Source organism: Cynocephalus volans, chromosome 1 (genome assembly GCF_027409185.1).
Source record: "Cynocephalus volans isolate mCynVol1 chromosome 1, mCynVol1.pri, whole genome shotgun sequence".
In the NCBI taxonomy this organism is placed as follows: Eukaryota; Metazoa; Chordata; class Mammalia; order Dermoptera; family Cynocephalidae; genus Cynocephalus; species Cynocephalus volans.
This window is the reverse complement of record NC_084460.1, coordinates 73,245,995-73,272,580: the sequence shown is the minus strand read 5'-3', so window position 1 is coordinate 73,272,580 and position 26,586 is coordinate 73,245,995. Positions and strand designations below refer to the sequence as shown.

The following is a 26,586-nucleotide window of genomic DNA, read 5'->3' as shown; positions in this document are numbered from 1 at the left end:
TCTTTAATCCACTTTGAGTTAATTTTAGTATATAGTGATAGGTGCATGTCTAGTTTCATTTTTCTGCATATGGATATCCAACTTTCCCAGCACCACTTATTGAAGAGGTAGTCTTTCCCCAATGTATGTTTTTGTTGCCTTTGCCAAACATCAGATGGCTTTAAGCCTGAGGGGTGATTTCTGGGTTCTCTAATGTGATCCATTGGTCTAAGTGTCTATTTTTATGCTAGTACCATGCTGTTTTGTTTACTATAGCTTTGCAGTATAATTTGAAGTCACGTAGTGTTATGCCTCCAGCTTTATTTATTTATTTATTTTTTTGCTCAGCATTTCTATGGCTATGTGGGGTCTTTTGTTGTTGCATATGAATGTTGAGATTGGGTTTTCCATTTCTGTGAAGAATGTCATTGGCATTTTGATGTAGATTGCATTGAATCTATAGATCACTTTGGGTAGTATGGACATTTTCACAATGTTGATTCTTCCAATCCAAGAGCATGGAATGTCCTTCCATCTTTTTGTGTCTTCTTTAACTTCTTTCAGTAGTGGTTTGTAGTTCTCATTATAGGGATCTTTCACCTCCTTGGTTAAATTGATTCCTAGGTATTTTATTTTTTGTGTGTGACTATTGTAAATGGGCTTACTTTCTTGATTTCTCTTTATGTTAGCTAATTATTAGAGAATATAAATGCAACTGATTTGGGAGATTTTATTTTGTATCCTGCAGCATTACTGAAATTATTAACCAGTTCTATGAGTTTTTTGATAGAATCTTTAGGTTTTTCTATGTATACTATCATGTTATCTGCAAGTAGGGACAGTTTGACTTCATCTTTTCCTATTTGGATGCCCTTTATTTCCTTCTCTTCCCTGATTGCTCTGGCTAGTACCTCCAGTACTATGTTAAATAGAAGGGGTGAAAGTGGGCATCCTTGTCTTGTTCCTGTCCCTAAGAGACAAGCCTTCAGTTTTTCCCCAATCAGGATGATATTGGCAGTGGGCTTGCTGTAGATGACTTTAATTGTGTTGAGATACTTTCCTTCTATACCTAATTTATCGAGTCTTTGTCATGAAGAGATGTTGAATTTTGTCAAATGCTTTTTCAGTATCTATTGAGATAATTGCATGGGGGTTTTTTTCCCTTTATTTTGTTGATGTGGTATATCACATTTATTGGCATTCACTTATTGAACCATTCTCGCATCTTGAGTGAATCTTCATTTCTAGGGGTTCTACACTATTCTTAAGTAATTAATCTTTTTGTAAAATTCCTCCTTCATAATCTGGATATTTTTTCTTGTTTCCTTGTGTTCTCTAATTGAGTTGTTTTTTTATCTCTTCAAGTTTTCTCAAGATCATTGCTCAGAATTCCTTTTAAGACATTTCAAGGTTTCCCTAAACTATGGGGTCTGGAATTTGAACATTACCATATTCCTTTGGCGGTGTCATGTCTTCTTGTTTGTTTGTAGCTCTAGTATTTTTTTGTTGGTGTTTAGTCATCTGGTAGAGGACTTGCTTCTTCTATCATTCTGGAGTTGACCATAGGGATAAATATTTCCTCCTCTATTTGCTGGATCTACCAGTAATTCTTTTTATATCAATGTAGTCAAGTGTGTGGTAGGTTTCCTGTAGAATGATGCATGATATTACTGTGGTGGTGAACTGTCCTTACAGTGACAGTAGGTGTGACAGTGGCTATAGTACATCTGTTCCTTGGTTCCTGTTCCAGCAGCGAGCAAGGCTTTCTGTGGCCATCGATTGAACCCTTGGTGTCATGCTGGGCTCAGCTCAACTCAGCACTTGCTGGGGCTTGGGGGAAGTTACCTGTGGGGCCTTAGACTCTGTTTTGTTTTTTTAAAGCTAAGGCAAAATTTAACATTAATCAGAAAGATTGAGAAAGAATTATGCTTTGAGTGAATGCTATGTTGTTTCATTTTTTGTACCACACATAAGCACCTTATGCACAACCTCAAATTATCTTCCATTCCATCAAAGTACACATGCTCACCTTTCAGGTAAGGTCTATATAGCAGCTACTGTCAAGAACTGTGAAGTGGTATGCAAAGATAAAGAAGAGGAGAAAACATTTATTAAAGTCCTACTATGTGCCAAGCATTGTGCAAAGTAATTTATGTACATTTGTTCCATAATTCTTCTCTGACACCATGACATCTCTTGGTGTGTGTAGCATATCTAAAGAGTCTCTGCAATTAAATATAACAGAAACAATAAATCAAAATCATTTATAATTTTAAAATTTATTATTTTCTAAGTTAAGTTTTATTTATTGTTGAATAGGCTATGTATTCCTGGAGCACAAAATTCAAAATCTAAGTGTTTTCCATGAGTCCCATTCTGCACTGCCATATAAAAAAAATTATTTCTACTGTCTCTGTATCCCAGTCATTCAATATTCTTCCAAGTATTAGCAAATGTTTTAAACAGATGGGAGCATACAATGTGCATTGTTTTGTAAAGCACTTGATTCACTTAACAATATATCTTGAGAATCATTCCTTGTCAATACTTATTAAAAACTTGCTCATTTTTAGTGCTTCTGTAATATTCCATTAAATAAGTGTACCATTACTTTATGAGTTAATAGACTGAATAACAGCCTATCATTTCTGGCCATAGGTTATTTACAATGGCAAAATTTACAGCCTTTACAATTTTCCCCATTTTCTTGAGGATATCTGTACAATAATTATCCAGAAGTATGATTCAACAGTTAAAAGTTATGATGTAAAGTTACTGGTTTTTTTCCTAATGTCACTTGTCTCTGTCACTTGCCTCTGCCATTCACTATCTTTTCCCCAGTGATGTAAAATTTCATCTATTTCAAATACTAAATTCTTGTACATATTTGCCTAATACAAATTTTTTACTCTTTCATACATATGACCAGTAAATTCAACAGTATTAACATTTTAAAATTATATTGGCTTCATAATTTGATCTAATATTGGAGTATCTAATTCCCAATGAATATTCTTTTTCTATAATATTCTGACTATTTTTCTATATTAAATTTTTGTGTTAGTTTAAATGTCCTCTTTTTCCCTTAAAATATAATATCACATTAAATTGGTAGATGTTAAATTTACTTACTGTGAATAGAAATCTTCCTTATGTTGAGGTGGTTTGTTTTTGTGTGTGTGTGTGTGTGTTTGTGACTGGTAAGGGGATTGTAACCCTTGGCTTGGTATCGCCTGCACCGCACTCAGCCAGTGAGCGCACCGGCCATCCCTATATAGGATCCGAACCCGTGGCCTCAGCGCTCCCAGCGCTCACTCTCCGGAGTGAGCCACAGGGTCGTCCCATGTTGAGTTTTTTAACAAAAGTAACATATACTTTCCATTCATCAAACGCATTTTTTAATTCAGTTTTATTTATATATATTTTTATGGGGTACCATGTGTTGTTTCAATGCATGCATATCCTGCACAATGATTCACTCAGGGTAGATAGCATAGTTTTGTCCCTATTAGTTTACCTCTACTCTTCCCACCTCATACCCCTCCCAACTTCTGGTAAACATTATTCTACTGTCTACTTTTTTTTTTTTTAAACACACAAAGATTAACATCCTTCGTGCCAAAAGGATTCTTAAAAATGAATTAGAAAAATCTAAGCAAGAATTTGGTGAAGGACATGAGCAATAAGTCACACAACCCAAAAAACTACACATGGTTAATAAGTACATTCTAGGATCTGGTTGCAGGCAGGGGCAGGGCTGGCCTGGCCCCCATCTCAGGATCCTGGGCATTGGCTGGCTCCATCACTGGCCTTGATGTACCCATATGTATTTTTTGTGTCCTTCAGTATTAATGTATCTTTCTGAAGATGTTGCATATATATTGTTAAATGTTTTAACATTTATCTTTTGTACATATTTTCTATATCTTATTTCCTAGATTTTTAAATTTTTTTGTTGATACTGTAAATGGGATCTTTTCATGCCATCACATTTTAAAATATTTGACATTTGAGTCAACAATATATTACATAAAAATTGAAAATGTATAGGACAAGTATAATGTATTCCTGTGTACAATATATTTTTGTATTAGATGTTTTGGGAGAGAAAAATATTATAATATGTAAGAGGATGTTAGGATATTTTGCTGCAAGTATCAGAAATATTGCTACAAGTATCAGAAATATTACTACTCAAAGCTCTTTAACCATTATTGCCATTTCTATAACAACAACATATGAGTGCAGAAATGCAATGAAATTAGCGGGCAATGTGTAAGGAGCTAGCAGAACTTGTAGTGGTAATAATTTGCTGAGCTGTTTGTTTTCACAGTGTTCACCTACTATATGAATAAATTGAGTTATTGCTGTGGTTTGAACATTTCCTTCAAAACTCATGTTAAAATTTAATTGCCATTTTGGTAGTATTAAGGGGTGGGACCTTTAAAAGATCCTTAGGTCATGAGGGCTCTGCTGTCATGTATGGACTAATGTCATTATCATGAGAGTGGATTAATTATGTCAGAAGTGGGTTACTGATAAAAGGATAAGTTTGGCTCCATTTCTCTCTCTCTGTCTTGTCTTCTAGTTTGCTTTTTCATCATGAGATAATACAGTAATAAGACCCTCATTAGATGACAGTGCCATGCTTTTGGACTTCCCAGCCTCCAAATCCATGAGATGAATAAACGTCATTTCGTTATAAATTACTCAGTCTGTGGTATTCTGTTAGAGCAGATAAGAAAACTAGATAAGACAGTTATCCAAGGCTGAAGTATTTTTATATGGGAATGAAGAATTCACAAAGTGGCAAAAATGATTGAGGCAGGAGAGTGACTGAAATGATTGACCCTGGATTCTAAACTGCGATAGGGAAGGACGTGAAAACATGAGGTATCTAGTAGAGTATTATCTCAATGAGGTAGCACAAGTAATTGAGCAAACATTATAGGAAAAGAAAACAATAGATGAAATAGTGGAATCTGGAATTAGTGATAACCTAGATATAGAAAAAATTGTCAGTGACTAAAGGAAAACAACAATGGTTATTAGTTCACTGTGATGAGGAGAGCAGATGCTAGCATGTCATGTGTTCGAAATATCAGAAAAACAAACACTTTCAATAGGATGGATGAGTATTTCTCTGAAAAAATATTGTGGTATGTGTTGAACAAGGACTCCATCTCTCAAATCTTTAATAAGTGGAATGTAAAAAAAAAATTCAGCCTTTATTTGAGAGTGCTGTGGACATACTTTCAGAGGAAAAGAAATTTTTATTAAGGAAAGTGTTTTTAAGGTAGAATAGGCTAATTAATAACCAAAAAACACAAAAATAATTGGCTTATAAAACAAAGAAGTCATTTCTCATTTTTGAGAAAGCCAATATGAGTAATCGTGATGAATTAGTAGCTCTATACAACAGAGGCTGTCAGTAACTATCCATCTCTTACACATGGTTTCAAAGGTCTCTCTGGCTATTTATATTCCAGAAAGTAGGAAACAAAGAGTAAACACGAAAGGTCAGCACTTTTCATTAAGTGAAACCGAGATTGCAAATATCCTTTCCATTAACATACTATTTACAGAGCTTAATCACTTGCCTTGGGTTGAATGTCCCCCCAAAACTTAATCCCCGCTGTGACTGTTAAGAGGATGGGAAATCCTATTACAGTAATTGAAAGGTGGAACCTTGAAGAGGTGATTAATTCTGAGGACCAGGCCTAGTGAATGGATTAAAAATGGTGGTCGTGGGTGTGATTCTGAGGGCTTTAAAAGGAGAGCAGTGGATTCTCTCTGTCTTTCTGTTTCACCATTTTTGCAATGTGATAAACTGCCATCACTGTCACCACTACCAAGACCTTCACCAGCTGTGCTCCGTGGACTTTTGACTTCCCAGCCTCAGAAACTGTAAGCAATAAATTTTGTTTTCTGTATAAAATACCTAGTTCCACGTATTTTCTTATAAGAAACAGAAATGGACTAATATATCACTGACCTCAACTAGCAAAGAGGCTGAGAAAAGCAATCCCCAGCTGGGCAACTGTGTCCCAGTTATAACTTTATCATTGTTAGAAGGAAATACTAGATTTTAGTGAATAGCTACCAAAGTACATACTATATTTATGCTTACTAAATAAATAAATTTTTTAAATTCACCTATCATTTTAGAAATATTTACATTATTTCTATAATATCATAAATTTTTTTAAGGTAAGTGTTATTAGGTATATCTTGATAAGTTTTGACAGTCATACAATTTTTAGCAGACTTGTGATAGTGAACATTTCCAACATTCAACAAATTTTCCACATGCCCCTGTGCAGTCAGTCTCTTCCCTTGACCCTCAAACTCTGGCAAACAACAATATAACTTCTGTCACTGTAGTTCAGCATTTAAAAATAATTTTATAAAAATAAAATTGTATACACATAGTCTTATTTCTGGCTTCTCACTCAGAAAGAAGCTTTCTGATTCATCCATGTTGCTACAGTGTATCACTAATTTGTTCTTTTATATTGCTGGTTAAGATTCTATAGTATGAATATACCACAGTTTGTTTTTCCATTTATTATTCAGGGGGCTTTTGAGTTGTTTCCAGTTTTTGATAGTATAAATAAATCTGTTAGGAAAATCCAAATGCAAATCTTTTTGTGTTGTATGTTTTTATTGCTCTTGGGTAAATATCTAGAGACGTGGTTGCTGGGTTATATATGCTAGGTGTATTTTACTTTTTTAGAAATTGCCAAACTGTTTTTATCTTTGTCTTTGGAAGCTGGACAGTAGACGGATTAAACCCTGAACTGTGGTGTTATGAGCACCACATGCTAACCAATTGAGCTAACTGGCCGGTCCTGCTAAAATGTTTTAGAGTATGGATTTTCGATGTTGTCACTAATGTGTGAGAGTTTCAGTTGCTCCACATCTTCGTCAACAGTCATTTTTGCCCACTTTTTAAATTTTAGTAATTTTAGTACATGTGTAATTATATCTCCTAGTGGTTATAATTTACATTTCTCTAATCACTAGTAATGTTCAGCATCTTTTTATGCACTTATTTGCCATTTGTGTAACATCTTTTATGAAGTGGCTATAAACATATTGTGCACACTTCTTAATTTTTAGAAGTTTAATCTTAAATAATAAAAATATTTAAATAACATTAAGTGTTTATAGGACCTTAAAATCTTATTGAGATTCAGTATGAAGAGCCAGATACCACATAAATGTCCAAATAAATTCTGGTTAAATTTTAACTTTCTTGTCATATGCTATAAAAGTTGATGTTTGTTTTGTAATTACTAAATAGAACATATTTGATTTGTGCGAACAAATTATAACACTAATGATTACCAAGCATTAATAATGGTACCTTCAGTACGATGCTATGAATTTTGTTTAACCTTCCATAATTTTACATTAGAAAAGACTCTCTGGTTGACAACATTACCATCAGTCTTCAAATGCCTTTATCTGTCAGTCAGTTCAGTACTTTCCTGCATGACATATCTAATATTCAGAAGTTATTAGTAAGAATAATAAATGTGATTATAGTTTAGCACTATAATCCCTCTATTTTATTTCAAATGTTTCTACAAATTTTGAGAGTAATTCTTAGATTAACTAAATAGAACTACAAAAAATATATATTTTTACTTATGCCAATGTGGAGTACTAATGTCACATGTCTAACCATGAAAAAATGCTTACAATAAATCTGACATGTAATTTAATCAGCCAGTCAAAAACCATGTTAGATCCTCTTTTATCTTAGGAATTAGTAAAAGAACATTTATAGGGCATAATTTTAAGACAGTAGCCATTCTGCAAACATATAATAATATAAAAGACATAGTTATATCTTGATTCTGGCCAACCCATGGGCTTATTTACACATAATTCTTTGCTTTTTTATTGAAAAATCACTGTCTTTGTCAATTTTCTGTTGCTTATAAAAGAAGACCTGAAACTGGATAATGTAAAGCAACAAAATTTATTTCTTATAGTTATGGAGATTGGGAAATCCAAGGATGAGGGGGCATATCTGATGAGGACCTTTTTTCTGGTAGGGACTCTCTGGAGAGTTCTAATGCAGTGTAGAGCATTACATAATGAGTGAGCTGAGTGTACTAGTTCAATTCTCTCTACTTCTTCTTCTTCTTTTAAACCCAACAGTTCCACTTCTATAATAACCCACTAATTCATTAATTCATAAATCCGTAAATTAATCCTTTCATGAGGGCAGAGCCCTCATGACCCAATCATCTCTTAAAGGCTTTACCTCTTAATACTGTTGTTACATTAAGATTAAGTTTCAACATGAGCTTCAAAGGAGACAAGCATTCAAACCATAGCAGCCACTAATGTGAAACATTTATTTTGCTTTTTAAGCAATCTGAAAAATGGCAGATCAAAGATTCCAAATTTGCCCCTATGTACCCAGGCTGGATGCTTGCCCAATACACTCTAGTTCCAGGAGAGCCCCTGCAGACACAGGCTCCAGGCCTCTAACAGTGGACCCTGATACTTGGTAACCACTATTGACCCAGGTACCAGGTCTTCCCACCTGTGTATGCCAGCAGCTGTCCCACACATACTCTGTCAGCCAGCCTGTCTAGAATCTTTGGCTTGTGAAGGTGATTCACTGCCAAAACCAGTTGGTAAAGAATGGAATAATTGACTATTTCTTTAAATATGTAGACACCAGTGCAATGATAAAAGAATCACAAAGAATCAAGGAAACATGACACCACTAAAGAGCCAAAATAAAGCACCAATAACAAATCCTAAAATAGTGGAGATCTATAAACTGCCTGACAAAATTTTTTTAAATTCATATTAGAGAAGCTTTCTGAGCTACAAAAGAACAATGAAAGACAACTAAACAAATATCAAGAAAATCATACAAGAGCAAAATAAAAAGTTCAAAAGAGATAGAAACAAACAAAAACAAACAGAAATTCAGGAGCTAAAGAACACAATGACTGAAACAAAAAAAAATCAGTGGAGAGTTTCAACAGCAGACTTGATCAGACAGAAAAAAGAATCAGTGAACTTAAAGAGAGGCATTTTACATTACTCAGTCATACGAACAGAAAATACTGAAAAAGAGTGAACAAAGACTATAGGACATAGGGGTCATGTCCAAGTAAAACCATATGTGCATTATGAAATTTCCATAAGGAGAAGAGAAAGAGAAAGAAGTAGAAAGATTATGTAAAGAAATAATGGCTGAAAATTTCCATAACCTTGGGAGGAAAATGAACATTCAAATTTGTAAAGCCTAATGATTCAAAATAGATTGAACTGAGAGGTATCTATACCAAGAAACATTAAATTGTCAAAATTACAAGATTCAGAATTCAAGATCCAAAAAGGAGAGAATTTTGAAAGCACCAAGGGTAAAGTTACTCATCTCATATAAGAGAACCTTCATTAGACTATGTCTATTTCACAGCAGAAAACTTGAATTCCAAGTTACAGGGAAATGGTATATTCAAAGTGCTGAAAGGAAATAACTGTGATGTGAACCAAGGATAATATAACCAGCAAAACTGTCCTTTAAAAACAAAGGAAAGAAACAGATATTTTTAGACAAACAAAAACTTAGAGAGTTTGTCACTACTAAACCTGTCTTACAAGAAGAACTAAAGGAAGTTCTTCAAATTGAAATGAAATAGCACTGAATAAAACATGAAAGTGTAAAGTTCACAAATAAAGGTAAATATATAGAAAAATACATGTAATGTGGTAAAGGTGGCACATGAATCCCTTCTAACCCTAGTATAAAAATTAAAATACAAAAGTATTAACAATATCTATTGCCACAAAAATTTTGTTAATAGGTACACAATATAAAAAGAGGCAAATCTAACATTAGTGACATAAAATATATGTACATATGGGGGATAAAAGTGTAGGGTTGTTGTATGCAACTAAAGTTAAATTGCCATCAGTCCAAAATAGACTATTATAATAACAAAAATCTTTACCTTAGAGTAATCACACACACACACACACACACACACACACACACACACACACACACACACAGAAAACCATAGCAAATGTAAAATGATAAGGAGAAAAGAATCAAAATATTTCAATACAAAAAGTCATCAAATTACAATGAAAGACAACAAGAGAAGGAAAGAGGAACAGAAGAATTATAAAGAAGACAGAAAACAATTAACAAAATGGCAACAGTAATTTCTTACCTGTTAGTAATTACTTTAAATGTGAGTAGATTAAACTCAACAATCAAAAGGTATAGAGTGATGGAATGGATTAAAAGTACTCAATTGTATGCTGTCTAGAAGAGACTCACTTTAGATTTAAGGATACATATGGGCTGAATGGGAAGAATGGAAAAAGATATTTCATGTAATCGTAACCAAAATGGAGCATGGGTGGCTATACTTCTATCAGACAAAAGACTTAATTTCAAAAACTCACAAAGACAAAAAATGTTATCATATGACTAGAAAAGCTTCAGTTCAACAGGAGGATATATCAATTTATATATACACCCAACACCAGATCATCTTAATATTTAAAGCAAACATTGACAGATATGATGGAGAAGTACACAGAAATAAAATGGTAGTAGGAGACTGAAATATTTCAGTCACAATAATGGACAGATCATCCAGACAGAAAAATCAATAAAGTAACAGAACACTTGTACTACACTATAAGTCAAATTAACCTATACAGGACATTTTGTCCAATGAAGCAAAATACACTTTCTTCTCAAGTGCACACAGAAAATTCTCTGAAATAGATCACATTCTAGGTCACAAAGCAAGTCTTCATAAATTTAAAATGATTAAAACAACACCAAATAACTTTACTGAGCACAATGAAATAAAACTAGAAATCAATAACAAAAGAAAACCATTTCTCTTGGTTTGCAGAAAAATTCACAAATACATGGAAATTAAGCAATACAATCTTTATTTTTATTTATTTATTTTTGTTTGAATTTTTTTATTTTTTTTATTTTTTTTATTTTAACTTCTCAATATACATTGTACTTGATTTTTGTGACCCTTTACCCATTCCTCTTCCCCCCCTCCATCCCCTACGTCATATCTGTTCACTTGTTTTAATGAGTTCAAGGAATTGTTATGATTGTTGAAGCAACGCACTCTTTAACAAGCATTGGGTCAAAGAATAAATCCAAAGAGAAATTATAAATATCTTGAGACAAACAAAATTGAAAACTTATGGGATGCAGCAAGAGCAGTAGTAAGGGGAAGTTCATATCTGTAAATACTTGCATTAAAAAGGAGAAAGATCTCAAATAAACAACCTAACATAATACCTCAAAGAGCCAGAGAAAGAACAAAGTCCAAAGTTAGCAAAAGAAAATAAGTAATAAATATTAGAGCATAAAAAATAAAACACAGAACAGAAAACCAACAGAAAAACATAAAAAACTAAGAGTTGGTTCTTTGAAAAGTATACAAAATTGACCAACCTCTAGCTAGGCAAGAAAAAAGAAAAGACTCAAATAAATAAAATTAGAAATGAAAAGGTAGACATTACAACCAATAGCACTGAAATACAAAGTACTACAATGGACAGCCATGAATGATTATGTTCCAAAAAATTGTATAACCTAGAAGAAATGAATAAATTTCTAGAAAGATACAACTTATCAAGATTAAATCAAGAAGAAATAGAAAACCTGAACAGAACAAATAACAAATTATGAGACTGAATCAATAATTAAAAAAACAAACAAAAAAACTTTCAAATAAAGAGAAGGTCAGGACCAGATGGCTTTACAGGTGAATTCTACAAAATACTTAAAGAAGAAGTAATACCAATTCTTCGTACACTCTTCTAAAAAATAGAACAAGAAGGTATAGTTCCAAAGTCTTTCTATGAGGCTAGAATCACACTCCTAGCAAAGCCAGAAAAGCCACAAGAAAAGAAGTCTACAGGCCAATCTCTCTGATAAATATGGATATAAAAATTCTCAACAAAATAATAGGAAACTGTATTAAATAGCACATTAAAAGGATTATTCACCATGATCAACTGGGATTTATTGCTGGGATGCAATGATGGTTCAACATATGAAAATCAATTAATGAGAGTTCTGGTCAAGATGGCAGAATAGACAGTCCCCAGAGTCACTCTCTCCCCCAAATCAACCAATTTACAACTATATAAAAAAGCAACAACAGCCAAGCTGGGGCTGCTAGAGCTCAGGGGAAGAGGAGGAGAGACCGACAGAGTGCATGAAGGTGAAAGAAGCCACAAACAAAAGAAAGAAAAAAACGCTCTGACCATTTCATGCTGTGGCCACTTTAAGGCTAGAGCTACTTAGCACATGGAGCAGGAGGCAGCAAAAGCCACAGCTGTGCCCTTCGGATGGAGTTGCTTGGATGCTGCAGGGGAGAAGAGGGCCTTGGTGGCCCTCAGGCCAGCAAGACCACTAATAGGGTTCTTGTGGATCCACATAGGAGCAAGGAACCACAACTAATGAAAAAATAGAGCCATTCAGAGGCTGGTGAGTCATTGCAAGGGACCAGCACATGACCCATCCCATGGGAAGTGTTTGCAGCATGGGTGGTGGGAGAGATGGGCCTACCAGGGGAATACTGGGGCACAGCAAGGACAGCTGACCAGCACTCTAGTCAGTGTAGGACCACTCAGAGGAGACTGGTCAGGAATACAGAATATCATGGGGTGCAGTTTGATAAAAAGACTCAGGCTCAGATTAAAGTTTCTACACAAGCCAGGTGCACTAGGTCTCTGGAAAGCTGTAAGTACCTATAAAGTCAACCATTATAATCTGAAGTACACAAAAAGCCTTCCCTAGGGAAGCAGCAGCAAGGCAGCAATTTAGCTCAACAACAGAGCTCAAGTACTCGTCCCAACGGGAAGTTCCCCCACTTTAGAAGTATGCAAAGGACAAAAGATTTGTTCCAGCTCAGACACACTGCCAGCACGTTGGGGTCTGCCCAGGGACTTGAGGCATGGATCCGGGGACCAGATCCCCCATCCCACAACCAGCCATACCATACCAGTGCCTCAAGGCCCACCCAGGGACCTGACGTGTGGAGCTGGGGAACAGACCCCCCTCCCACAATCAGGTACACCACCAGCACCAAGGAGCATGTCAAAGACATCACCTCCATGTGGGTGGCCCACCAGAGCCACCACAAAAATCATGGCTGCCGCAAAAGCGGTTGGATGCCACAGCCAACACGCAGATGGTCCGCCAGCCACTGGAATGCATTGACACAAGGAGAATCACCAGCAGAGACCGAAGAAGAGGATGTCTCTCTCCACAAAGCCCATTTCAGAGTGATAGAAGAAGCTTCTGCTCTACGATAATATTTGGGGACCTGATCACACCTCTCAGCATTGGACAGATCATTTAGGTGACAAGTCAACAGAGTAACCATTACTCTCTCAGAAGGAGAGAAGAAATCTGGGGTTGTCAGAAGGGGGAAGGGGGGAGGGAGGGGGGATGGGGAGTGATTGGGCAAGGGGCATAAAGAATAAGTATGATTTGTAACAATATATATGCTAGTAGTATTTTTTTTTTTTTTTTTTTTTTTTTTTTTGTCTTTTTCGTGACCGGCACTCAGCCAGTGAGTGCACCGGCCATTCCTATATAGGATCTGAACCCGCGGCGGGAGCGTCGCTGTGCTGCCAGCGCAGCACGCTACCGAGTGCGCCACGGGCTCGGCCCTATGCTAGTAGTATTGATTTGACCAACATATCTCAACGTTGAACCCCCAAAATATGTATAATCAATTTTGATTCAATAAAAATTAAAAACAAATAAGGAAATAAAATAAAACAGAAAAGAAAAGCAATTAATGAGACACACCACTTTAACAGAATAGAAGGTAAAAATCACATTATCATGCCAATTGATGCAGAAAAAGCAACTGACAAAATTCAATACACTTTCATAGCATAAACTGTCAATAAATTAGGTACAGAAGGAACTTAATTCAACACAATAAAGGCTATTTATTAAAAACCCACAGCTAGCATCATACTTAATGGTGAAAAGCAGAAAGCCTTTTCAATAAAATTTGGAACAAAGCAAGGATGCTCATTATTGCCACTTCAATTCACCAGAACATTGCCAGGGAAATGAGACAAGAAAAATACAAAGCATTTAAATTAGAAAAGAAGAAGAAAAATTACCTCTGTTTGCAAATGACATAATGTCATGTCTAGAAAGCTCAAATACCACACACACACACACACACACACACACACACACACACACACACACACACACACACACACACACACACACACATTGGAAAAGGCATCCAGATTGGAAAAGATAAAGCCAAACTGTTCTTGCTTACAGATGACTTGATCCTATGTATAGAAAGACCTAAAGACTCTACCAAAAAAACTCAGAGCTGATTAACAATTTTAGTAGTGTTGCAGGATACAAAAGCAACACTTAAAAATGAGTGGTGCTTTTATTCTTCAATAATGAAGTAGCAGTAAAGAAATCAAGAAAGCAAGCCCACTTACAACAATCACCAAAAAAATAAAATACCTAGGAATCAATTTAACCAAAGACGTGAAAAATCTCTACAATGAAAACTACAAATCACTACTAAAAGAAGTTAAAGCAGACATCAAAAGATGAAAAGACATTCCATGCTCTTGGATTGGAAGAACCAACATTGTGAAAATGTCCATACTACCCAAAGTGATCTACAGATTCGATGCAAACCCCAACAAAATGCCAATGATTTTCCTCACAGAAATAGAAAAAAAAAAATCCTAACCTTCATATGGAATAATAAAAGACCCTGAATAGCCAAAGCAATCCTGAGCAAAAAAATTAAGCTGGAGGCATAACACTACCTGACTTCAAATTATAATACAAAGCTACAGTAACCAAAACAGCATGGCACTGGCATAAAAATAGACAATTGGACCAATGGACCAGAATAGAGAACCCAGAAATCAGCCCACAGACTTACAGCCAACTGATTTTTGACAAAGTCAACAAGAACATACATTGGGGAAAATACTGCCTCTTCAATAAATGGTGCTGGGAAAATCATACATCCCTATGCAGAAGTATGAAACTAGATCTTTATCTCTTGCCATATACCAAAATCAACTCAAAATGGTTTAAAGATGTAAGTATAAGACCGGAAACTATAAAACTCCTAAAAGAAAACATATGGCAAACACTTCAGGACGTAAGACTGGACAAAGTCTTTATGAATATGACCTCAAAAGCACAAGCAACAGAAAAAATAAAAAATAAATGGGATTATATCAAACTAAAAAGCTTCTGCACATCAAAGAAGCAATTAAGACAGTGAAAAGACAAACTATAGAGTGGGAGAACATATTTGCAAATTATATATCTGACAAGGGATTAATATCCAGAATATACAAGGAATCCAAACAACAGTAAAAAAAATAATAATAATAATCTAACTAAAAAGTAGGCTAAGGAACTGAGTAGATGTTTTTCAAAGGAAAACATGCAAATGTCAAACAGATACATGAAGAAATGCTGAACATCACTAATCATCAGAGAAATGCAAATCAGAACCACATTGAGATATCATCTCATCCCAGTTAGACTGGCTATAATCAAAAAGACAGAATAACAAATGTTTGTGAGGATTCAGAGAAAGGAGAATCTTCCTACACTGTTGGTAGGACTGTAAATTAGTACAGCCATTATGGAAAACATTTCCTCAAACAACTACAGATAGGTCTACCATATGATCCATCAATTCCACTTCGGGATGTATACCCAAAAGAATGGAAATTACCATTGAAGTGATACCCACACTCCCATGTTCATCACAACTCCATTTACAATAGGCCAAACATGGAGCCAACCTAAAAGTCCATCAACAGATGACTGGATAAGGAAAATGTGGTATATGTACATAATGGAATACTACTCAGCCATAAAAAAATGAAATTCTGATATTTGCAGTAACATGGATGAGCTGGGAGAAAATTATGTTAAGTGAAATAAGCCAGGCACAGAAAAGAAATACTCTATGTCCTTACTTATAAGTGGGAGCTAAAGAAGAAGGATGAAGGGAAGGAGGGAAGGAAGGAAGAGAGACTACAATAATTTGTTGAACTTTCAAAAGGAGAGAGCATACCTATGGTTACTAGAGGTGGGAAAGTGGAGTGGGAAGGGTTTAGGGAGCGATTGGCTAAGGGACACAAAGAATAATTACAATATGTGATAATAAACATTCTGATAATATTTATCTGATCACATATTTTACACAGTCAACTCTGTACCCCATAAATATGTATAATCAGTTATGTTTCAATTAAAGAAACTAAATTATGTGCATTCCCAAAAAATCCCCATCATATTGTGCATGATAAATACATAAAATTTTATCTGTCAATTAAAAAAATTAAACATTCACCCCCAAAACAAACAAAAGTAGTCAACAAATTTAGCAAAGTTGCAGAATACAAAAATCAATGTACAAAAAAATGTTGTATTTCTGCATACTAACAAATTATCTAAAAAGAAAATTTAAAAAAAACAATTCTATTTACAATAGCATCAGAAAGAATAAAATACTTAGGCATGAGCTTAACTGAGGAGGCAAAAAACTTGTACACTGTAAACTACAAAACATTGCTGAAAGAAATTTAAAACACACAAATAAATGGAAAGATACCCCTGTTCATGAAGTAGAAGACTTAATATTGTTTAAACTTTTGTATTAAACAAAGCATTCTAGGTTCAATGAAATCCTTATCAAGATCCCAGTGGCATTTTTTGCAGAAATAGAAAAAAAAAATCCTAAAATTCATATGGAATCACAAAGGAGCCTAAATAGCTAAAGCACTCTTGAACAAGCAGAACAAAGCTTGAGGCATCACACTTCCTAATTTCAAAATTTACTACAAAGGAAATGTATAGTAAAAATGGACATATAGAGCAATAAAGAAGAATAGAGATCCCAGAGATAAACTAACACACATACTGTCAATTAATCTTGCACAATGATACCACAAATACACAATGGGGAAAGGGTATCTCTTCAGTAAATTATGGTGGGGAAACTGGATAACAACATACAAAAGAATGTAAGTTGAAAAAGTGTGGGGGCTTAGGATTTGAAACTAGGATAACTGCTGGAAATACAAGAAAGCTTGGAAGAGTTGGGATCCAATTTCAAACCCAGTGCAAAGGGGTCCTTTACATTTTCCTAAAACAGAAAATTGTCACTGTAGATAGAAAGCATAGACTGGAAAAGAAAAAAAGAAAGAAGAAAAACTTAAGAATAAAAGTGAACCCTTATTTTACACCATACACAAAAATCAATTCTAAATGGATTAAAGACTTAAACGTAAGGCCTGACACTTAAGAACGCATAGAAGAAAATATGAAGTAAAAGCTTCTGGACATTGACTTTGCAATAATTTTTTGGATATGAAACCAAAATCACAGGAAATAAAAACAAAAATAGACACGTGGGATTACATCAAACTAAAAAGTTTCTGAGCAGCAAAGGAAACAATCAACAAAATGAAAAGGCAATCTATAGAAGGGGAGAAAATATTTGCAAGCCATGTATATGAAGAGTTGATTTACAAAAGATATAAGGAACTCCGACAACTCAATAGCAAAAAAAGAAATAACCCAATTTAAAAAATGGGCAAAGAACTTGCATAGACATTTCTCCCAAGAAGATATAAAAATGGCAGAGATATATGAAAAGTTGTTTAACATCACTGATCACCAGGGAAATTCAAATTGAAAGCACAGTGAGGTATCACCTCACACCTGTTAGAGTGGCTATGATAAAAAGAAAAAGAAAAGATAACAATAACAAGTATTGGCAAGCTTGTTATGAGGAAAGTGGAATTAGTTTGGCCAGGCCCTCTTGCCTCATATCCAGCTGGGTTTGATTCAGCACATCCTTTGTAAACAAGTTACGTAAGAGTAGAGTTAGTGTGCATTCCTGCCCATGTACCCTTTTGTTCATTGCCACTATTGTGGACTTTCGGTTTAGAAGGCAGCGGCTCTGAACCGCGCAGGTCGGCAGAGCTCGCATCTGAAGAATAAAGCATGTCTAAAAAAAAAAAAAAAAAAAAAAAGGAATAAAGCATGTCCACTTTGCCAGCGGCTGCTTGGTTTTTCTTTTGACTACCTGACTCATGGCTTTCATAGGACTGGGTAGAAGGGTCTGTGATCCAGCCTGACACGTGGAGTAAAAGAACACTTGCATGCTGTTGGTGGGAATGTAAATTAGTACACCCATCATCCATTATGGAAAACAGCATCCTTAAAAAATGAAAAATAGGGCTCCCATAAGATCCAGCAATCCCACTTCAAGGTATACAAAGGAATTAAAATAAAAATCTCAAAGGGATATCTGCACTCATGTTGATTGCAGCATTTCTCACATTAGCCAAGACGTAGAAACAACTGAAATGTCCATTGTCAAATGAATGTATAAAGAAAAAGTGGTATATATATATACAATGGAATATTATTCTGCCTTATAAAAGAATGAAATCTTGCCATTTGTAACAACATGGACGAACCTTGAGGACATTATGCTAATTGAAATAAGGCAGACACAAATGAACAAATACTACATGATCCCACAAACACAAACTCATAGAAACAGAGAGTGAAATGATGGTTGCCAGAAGCTAGAGGGAGGGGGAAATAAACAGGTAGTCAAAGGGTACAAAGTTTCCGTTATACAACATAAATAAGTCCCAGAGATCTACTGTACAGCTTAGTGAGTATAGTTAACAATACTGTATTACACATTTAAAATTTTTCTCAGACGGTAGATCTTATGTTGTGTCTTATCACAAAAACAATAATAAATAAGAGGGTAGGAGGAAACTTTTGGAGGTGATATACAACTCGCCAAGTTGTATACCCTAATTATACTGCTTTTTGTACTTAATATTTTTTTCAAAGAAAAGAAAGAAAATAAAAAATAAATTTTTTCTTTTTTTCGTTTTTATTATTTATTATAAGCATATTATTATACCCAACCTATATCTCCCCACTCTTAGGCATAAATTATTATTTCTTTAAAAAAAAATTCCAAATAAACTAGTTAAACTACATGAACTACACGATGTAATCCTGGGTCATTCTGTAATTAGCCGGATGATCTCAGAAAAGTGATTGCCTCTAATTTCACTTTACTCATTTGTAAATGATTCCTTCGGATTATTAGAGAATCTCTAAGGACCTATTTAATTCTAAAATCACATAGCTTGAAGAATGAGGTATCGGGCAGGAATCTCAGATCCTTCTGCCCCTTCCTGTGCAGGTAATTGAAAGAAGATACTGGCAGCTTTTTGCGAGATACACATATTTATTCTTCAGATGTGAGCTTCACAGACATTCTTTATTCCTCCAAGACAAGCTCAGGCTCTGCTCCACTCTGCTGGCCCTCCATACTCTGCCCTCCTTCCATGGTCTGCCAAACTTCCAGGCTCTGCTGACCAGCTGTTCAGAGCAGATACCTTTATACTCTTAGCACACAATAGTGGTCACAAGCCAAGCATCACATAATTACACAATCATGCTCAATCAGTAAATGGGCACACATGCGCAGTTACACTACTTTTCTAACTGTTTTCTAGTGAATGTGCTGAATCTTGCCCATTTGTAACAGATGCAAGGTGAAAGATCCTGACTATACTTTTTCTATTTTTCAGCACCGCACTCTCCCGAGTGAGCCACAGGCCGGCCCTATTTTTCTTACATGAGGTATGTCAAAAAAATCGTGGAAAATGTATTTGAAAGATAACGTGAACTTTCCCATGAACTTTTTCAAGACGCTTTGTATAGGTTTGATGAAGAGTAGGTTTCAGAAAGTTACGTATAATTTGATTTTACCATTAATTTTCTTTCCCCTTCATTCTTTGGTTGTAGAAGTTACCAGAAATTAGCATATATTTCCCTCTGGCCATTTTGGAGAACATGGCCACCGCTCTCTCAACACCACAATATATAACCTTGCTCACGTTAATATTGCTAGTACTGCAGGAGATTTTGGTAAGAGTGCGAGTGTCTGCGTCATAAGGGCACGATCATGATTTTAATTTTTGTTCCATGATTTCATCTTGTAATATTCAATTCACTGTTGATATCACTTCTGACAACTGAACATATTTCAGTCATTTGGTTGTGTGTAAGTAGTTTATATGTGCCATTAAGAAACAATAATAGTGCTCTTCATTTAGAAAGTTCCTCAGTTTGGATTCGTCTGATGTTTCACTGTGGTTAGATTCATGTTATGTATTTTTGGCAGAAATACCATAAAAGTGATGCTGCATCCTTTCTAGTGCATCATATCAAGAGGCTCACAGTGTTGGTTTGTCTCATTATTGATGATGTAAAATTTGATTACTTGGTTGTTTTTGTGAAATTCATCCACTTTAAAATTACTTTATTTCCTTCTTAAATTATAATTAATTAATGGAAGAACATGAGGTGTAAATATTAACACTAAATTTTTTTCACTAGTTCTAGCCATCATCAATTCATGGCTATATCAGTAATTTCTATGATGGCTGCAAACTTATGACTTTACAATTTCATTATTATTTTTTCACGGCTCATTTATATATTTGTTTTCTTATTTATATTAGTATGGACTCATAAACTCTCATTTCATGAATACCGTTATTTCATTATTCATTTTCATAAAATTATGCCAAATTTGCCCAGTGACAGCCCTTTCTTCTTCTTCTTTTTTTTTTTTTTTTTTTTAAAAAAAAAGATGACTGGGGATTTACAGGCAACAGCTTTGAAGTGTGGAGCAGAAAAAGAACTGTTTCTTAGCTGCAAAAGCGAGTCTCGAAACAGGGAACACGGCGCCAGGGCTGCTGTGGATGCAGCCAGGATCCCAGAGGCCGGGGCCGCGCTGAAGGCGGCCAGCTGCCCTATTCAGGATTCGAGGTTTCAGGCCGGCATTAAAGAAGATTCCTGGGAGCGCCCGAGCCGCGCGGCGACTGAACAGCCCGAGGCGGCAGCAGCCGAGAACTGGGAAAGGCGGCAAACCAGAGACAGAGAGCGAGCACCCGACCTGGCACAGCACTGTGAGTGATTCCTGGCACAGCTCTGTTCAGGGGGTGGATGCCCACGCAGCTCCCGCCTGCACCACCAGGCCACTCACCGCCGGGTGCTGCCTCCATTTTCCCAGGTGCGGGCAGCTCCGCCCTGCTCGGCCATCACTGAGCCCTCCCACTTGTTTGGCCTGGTGCCGGGCTTTCCAGAGCCTGCGGACCGACCTCCGCTCCAACTCCCTCCGCTGTTCTCTGGCAGGGCTGGTAGCGGGGGGTGTCCCGGGCCAGTGGCGGAAGGGCAAGGAAGTACGGGTGGGCCGACTGTCACTCCACCATACCCTGGACTCCGGCCCCAGGTAAACTCCCTGTTACTGGGAGGCAGATACCATCTCTGCAGCCACCAGTTTGGAAAAAAGCCTAACGAATTTCTGGTTGGGAATAGTGTGGTAGGAGAGTTCCCAGGTCCGCTTGAACCGGCCGGAGACCAGGCTGCAGGTGGGCGCTAGACTCGGTTTATACTGGGGGGATACAAAGGTGAACAAGACCCGAGAAAGATCTACATAGTGCTACAAAGGCACCCAGAGAGACCGGTCGTCTGTGCCCAGCAGAAACCTGGTAGACTTCCTGGGCGAGGCGGTGCCGAGCAGGGTCTTGAAGGCCCAGCTGATAGACGAGGGGTGCAGAAGACACGCCCCAGCCCAGCACAGTACGCACAGAGTGGGGAGACGTGCAGCCAGGGAGGCGGAGACTCGACAGAAACCACACACCCGGTGGGGTCGCCACTGCACGATCTAACAGCCTGGGCCAGAGCACTCGGAACAGGGAGAAGTCCTGCACGGGAAGTGAAAGCTCAACAGAGATCACACACCCTGTGGTACGTGATCCACCAGCCCAGCAGAGTCCAAGCTGACCAGAAAGGTGGCTCCCCGGAGAAGCCCAAGAACCGCAGCAACCACACACACAAGGCACTAGAGGCCAACTGAGCAGTCACGGAGGGAGCCATACGAAATTGGCAACCACAGCAACATCCTAGTTAGTCATTAGTCTCAAACCGGTGAACTGTGAAACCCCCGGCCACAATGAATAAACACCAAAAAAAAGATACCAGAAATACAAAAAATCAAGAAAGTACACCACCAAAAGTTAATAAATCTCAAACTCTAGATCCTATAGAACAAGAAGCCCTTGAAATGACTGACAAGGAATTTTGAGTGATAATTCTAAGGAAACTGAATGAGATACAAGAAAACTCAGCTAGACATCATGATGAAATGAGGAAAAGTATACAGGATCTGAAAGAGGAAATGTACAAGGAAATCAATGTCCTGAAAAAAAATGTAGCAGAACTTGCTGAACTGAAGAAGTTATTCAGCGAAATAAAAAACACAACAGAGAGTTTAACCAGCAGGCTTGTCGAAGTTGAAGAGAGAACCTCTGAACTTGAAGATGGGCTGTTTGAAATAACACAAGCAGACAAAAAGAAAGAAAAAAGAATCAAGGACATTGAAGAAAATCTGAGAGAGATATCAGACAACCATAAGCAATCAAATATCCGAGTCATGGGTATTCCAGAAGGGGAGGAAAATGGAGATTCCATTGAAAACATATTCAACAAAATAGTGGCAGAAAACTTCCCAGGTATAGAAAAAATCACAGATCTTCAGATCCAGGAAGCTCAACGATCTCCAAATGTATTCAACCCAAAAAGACCTTCTCCAAGACATGTCATATTCAAATTGGCAAAACTCAGAGATAAAGAGAGAATCTTAAAAGCTGCAAGAGAGAAGCGTCAAATCACCTATAAGGGAGCCCCAATCAGGTTAACATCAGACTTTTCATCACAAACCCTAAAAGCTAGAAAGGAATGGGATGATATTTTCAAAATACTAAAAGACAAAGATTGCCAGCCAAGAATACTCTACCCTGCAAGGCTATCCTTCCGAAATGAGGGGCAAATAGTATATTTCTCAGACAAACAAAAACTGCGGGAGTTCACTACGACAAGACCACCCTTACAAGAAATCCTCAAGGGAGTACTGGGTTTGGTTCCTGAAAAATAACTACCACTGCCATAAAAACCCAAGAAAAATCTAAACCCGCTAGTATAATAAAAATGGCATTCATGAAGAGAAAACAAGCTAATAAAAACACTATCTACAACCTAAGGAACCAACAAACACAGAAAACAAACAGTAAATCAGAAAGCAAGGAACAAAAGACACCTAAGACAACCAAACAACCAATAAAATGCTAGGAATAAATCAACACCTTTCAATAACAACTCTTAATGTAAAAGGCTTAAATTCCCCAATTAAAAGACACAGACTGGCTGACTGGATCAAAAAGCAGGACCCAACTATATGCTGCCTACAAGAGACCCACCTCACCCATAAAGATTCACACAGACTAAGAGTGAAAGGATGGAAAAAGATTTACCATGCAAAGAGAAAAGAAAAACGAGCTGGAGTAGGTATTCTTATATCTGACAAAATAGACTTTAAACTAAAAACCATAAAAAGAGACAATGAGGGACACTACTTAATGATAAAAGGACTGATCCATCAAGAAGACATAACAATCATAAATATGTATGCACCCAATGTTGGAGCAGCCAGATTTATAAAACAAACTCTATTAGACCTAAAGAAGGAAATAGACACTAATACCATAATAGCAGGGGACCTGAACACCCCACTGTCAATATTAGACAGATCATCTAGGCAAAGAATCAGTAGAGAAACACAAGATCTAAACAAGACTCTAGACCAATTGGAATTGGCAGATATCTACAGAACATTCCACCCAACAACCTCAGAATATTCATTTTTCTCATCAGCACATGGATCATTCTCCAGGATAGATCACATATTAGGTCACAAATCAAGTCTCAATAAATTCAAAAAAATTGGAATTATCCCATGTATCTTCTCAGACCACAATGGATTAAAACTAGAAATTAATAACAAACGAAACTCTGGAAACTATACAAACACATGGAAATTAAACAGCATTCTACTTAATGACATATGGGTCCAAGAAGAAATCAAGCAGGAAATCAAAAAATTTCTTGAAACTAATGAAAACAATGATACATCATACCAAAACCTGTGGGATACTGCAAAAGCAGTATTGAGGGGGAAATTTATTGCATTAAACGCTCACTTCAGAAGAATGGAAAGATGGCAAGTGAACAACCTAACACTTCACCTTAAAGAACTAGAAAAACAAGAACAATCCAATCCTAAAGTTAGCAGACGGAAAGAAATCATTAAGATCAGAGCAGAACTGAATGAACTTGAAAACCAAAAAACAATTCAAAAGATCAACGAATCAAAAAGTTGGTTTTTTGAAAAGATAAATAAAATTGACAAACCATTAGCATGGCTAACAAAAAAAAGAAGAGAGAAGACTCAAATAACCAAAATTAGAAATGAAAAAGGCGATATTACAACTGATTCATCTGAAATACAAGGAATCATTCGAGACTACTATAAACAACTATACGCCAACAAATATGAAAATCTGGAGGAAATGGATAAATTTCTGGACACACACAAGCTCCCAAAACTGAACCGTGAAGACGTAGAAAATTTGAACAGACCAATTACAATAAAGGAGATTGAAGCTGTTATCAGAAGGCTCCCAACAAAGAAAAGCCCAGGACCAGATGGAGTCACAGCAGAATTTGACCAAACATTCAAAGAGGAATTGACACTGATTCTTTACAAACTATTCCAAAAGATTGAAACAGACGCAACTCTCCCAAACTCATTCTATGAAGCAAACATCATCCTGATACCAAAACCAGGTAAATATATAACCAAAAAAGAAAACTACAGGCCAATATCCTTGATGAATATAGATGCAAAAATCCTCACTAAATTACTAGCAAACAGAATACAGCAACACATACGTAAAATTATTCATCACGATCAAGTGGGATTCATCCCAGGGATGCAAGGATGGTTCAACATACGCAAATCAATAAATGTTATACACCCTATTAATAAAATCAAACACAAGGACCATATGATCATCTCTATAGATGCTGAAAAAGCATTTGATAAAGTTCAGCACTCATTCATGACAAAGACCCTCTATAAGTTAGGTATAGAGGGAAAGTATCTCAACATAATTAAAGCCATATATGCCAAACCCACAGCCAATATCATCCTGAATGGGGAAAAGCTGAAAGCTTTTCCTTTAAGAACAGGAACTAGACAAGGATGCCCACTCTCACCACTCTTATTCAACAGAGTGTTGGAAGTACTAGCGAGAGCAATCAGAGAAGAGAAGGAAATAAAGGGCATCCAGATTGGAAAAGATGAAGTCAAACAGTCCCTGTTTGCAGATGACATGATCCTATATATCAAACAGCCTAAAACCTCTACAAAAAAACTGTTGGAATTGATAAATGATTTCAACACAGTAGCAGGATACAAAATCAACACACAAAAATCAGTAGCATTTCTTTTCTCCAATAGTGAACATGCAGAAAGAGAAGTCAAGAAAGCCTGCCCATTTACAATAGCCACCAAAAAAATAAAATACTTAGGAATTGAGTTAACCAAGTAGGTGAAAAATCTCTATAATGAGAACTACAAACCACTGCTGAGAGAAATTAGAGAGGATACAAGAAGATGGAAAGATATCCCATGCTCTTGGATTGGAAGAATCAACATAGTGAAAATATCCATACTACCCAAAGTGATCTACAAATTCAATGCAATCCCCATCAAAATTCCAAAGACATTTTTCTCAGAAATGGAAAAAACTATCCAGACATTTATATGGAACAATAAAAGACCACGCATAGCCAAAGCAATGCTGAGCAAAAAAAATAAAGCTGGAGGCATAACACTACCTGACTTTAAGCTATACTACAAAGCTATAATAACCAAAACAGTATGGTACTGGCATAAAAACAGATATACTGACCAATGGAATAGAATAGAGAATCCAGAAATCAACCCACACACTTACTGTCAGCTGATCTTTGACAAAGGCACCAAGCCTATTCAGTGGGGAAGGGACTGCCTCTTCAGCAAATGGTGCTGGGATAACTGGATATCCATATGCAGGAGAATGAAACTAGATCCATACCTCTCGCCGTATACTAAAATCAACTCAAAATGGATTAAGGATTTAAATATACACCCTGAAACAATAAAACTTCTTAAAGAAAACATAGGAGAAACACTTCAGGAAATAGGACTGGGCACAGACTTCATGAATACGACCCCAAAAGCACGGGCAACCAAAGGAAAAATAAACAAATGGGATTATATCAAACTAAAAAGCTTCTGCACAGCAAAAGAAACAATTAAAAGAGTTAAAAGACAACCAACAGAGTGGGAGAAAATATTTGCAAAATATACATCTGACAAAGGATTAATATCCAGAATATATAAGGAACTCAAACAACTGTACAAGAAGAAAACAAGCAACCCAATTAAAAAATGGGCAAAAGAGCTAAGTAGGCATTTCTCTAAGGAAGATATACAAATGGCCAACAGACATATGAAAAAATGCTCAACATCACTCAGCATCCGGGAA

At 36.3% G+C, this 26,586-nt stretch overlaps 1 pseudogene; it reads right to left on the bottom strand.

Annotated features, from left to right (window-relative positions):
• Positions 1-17,208: 17,208 nt before the first annotated feature.
• LOC134380849 (coiled-coil domain-containing protein 28B-like) overlaps positions 17,209-26,586 on the bottom strand; it is a 49,816-nt pseudogene continuing 40,438 nt past the window's right edge.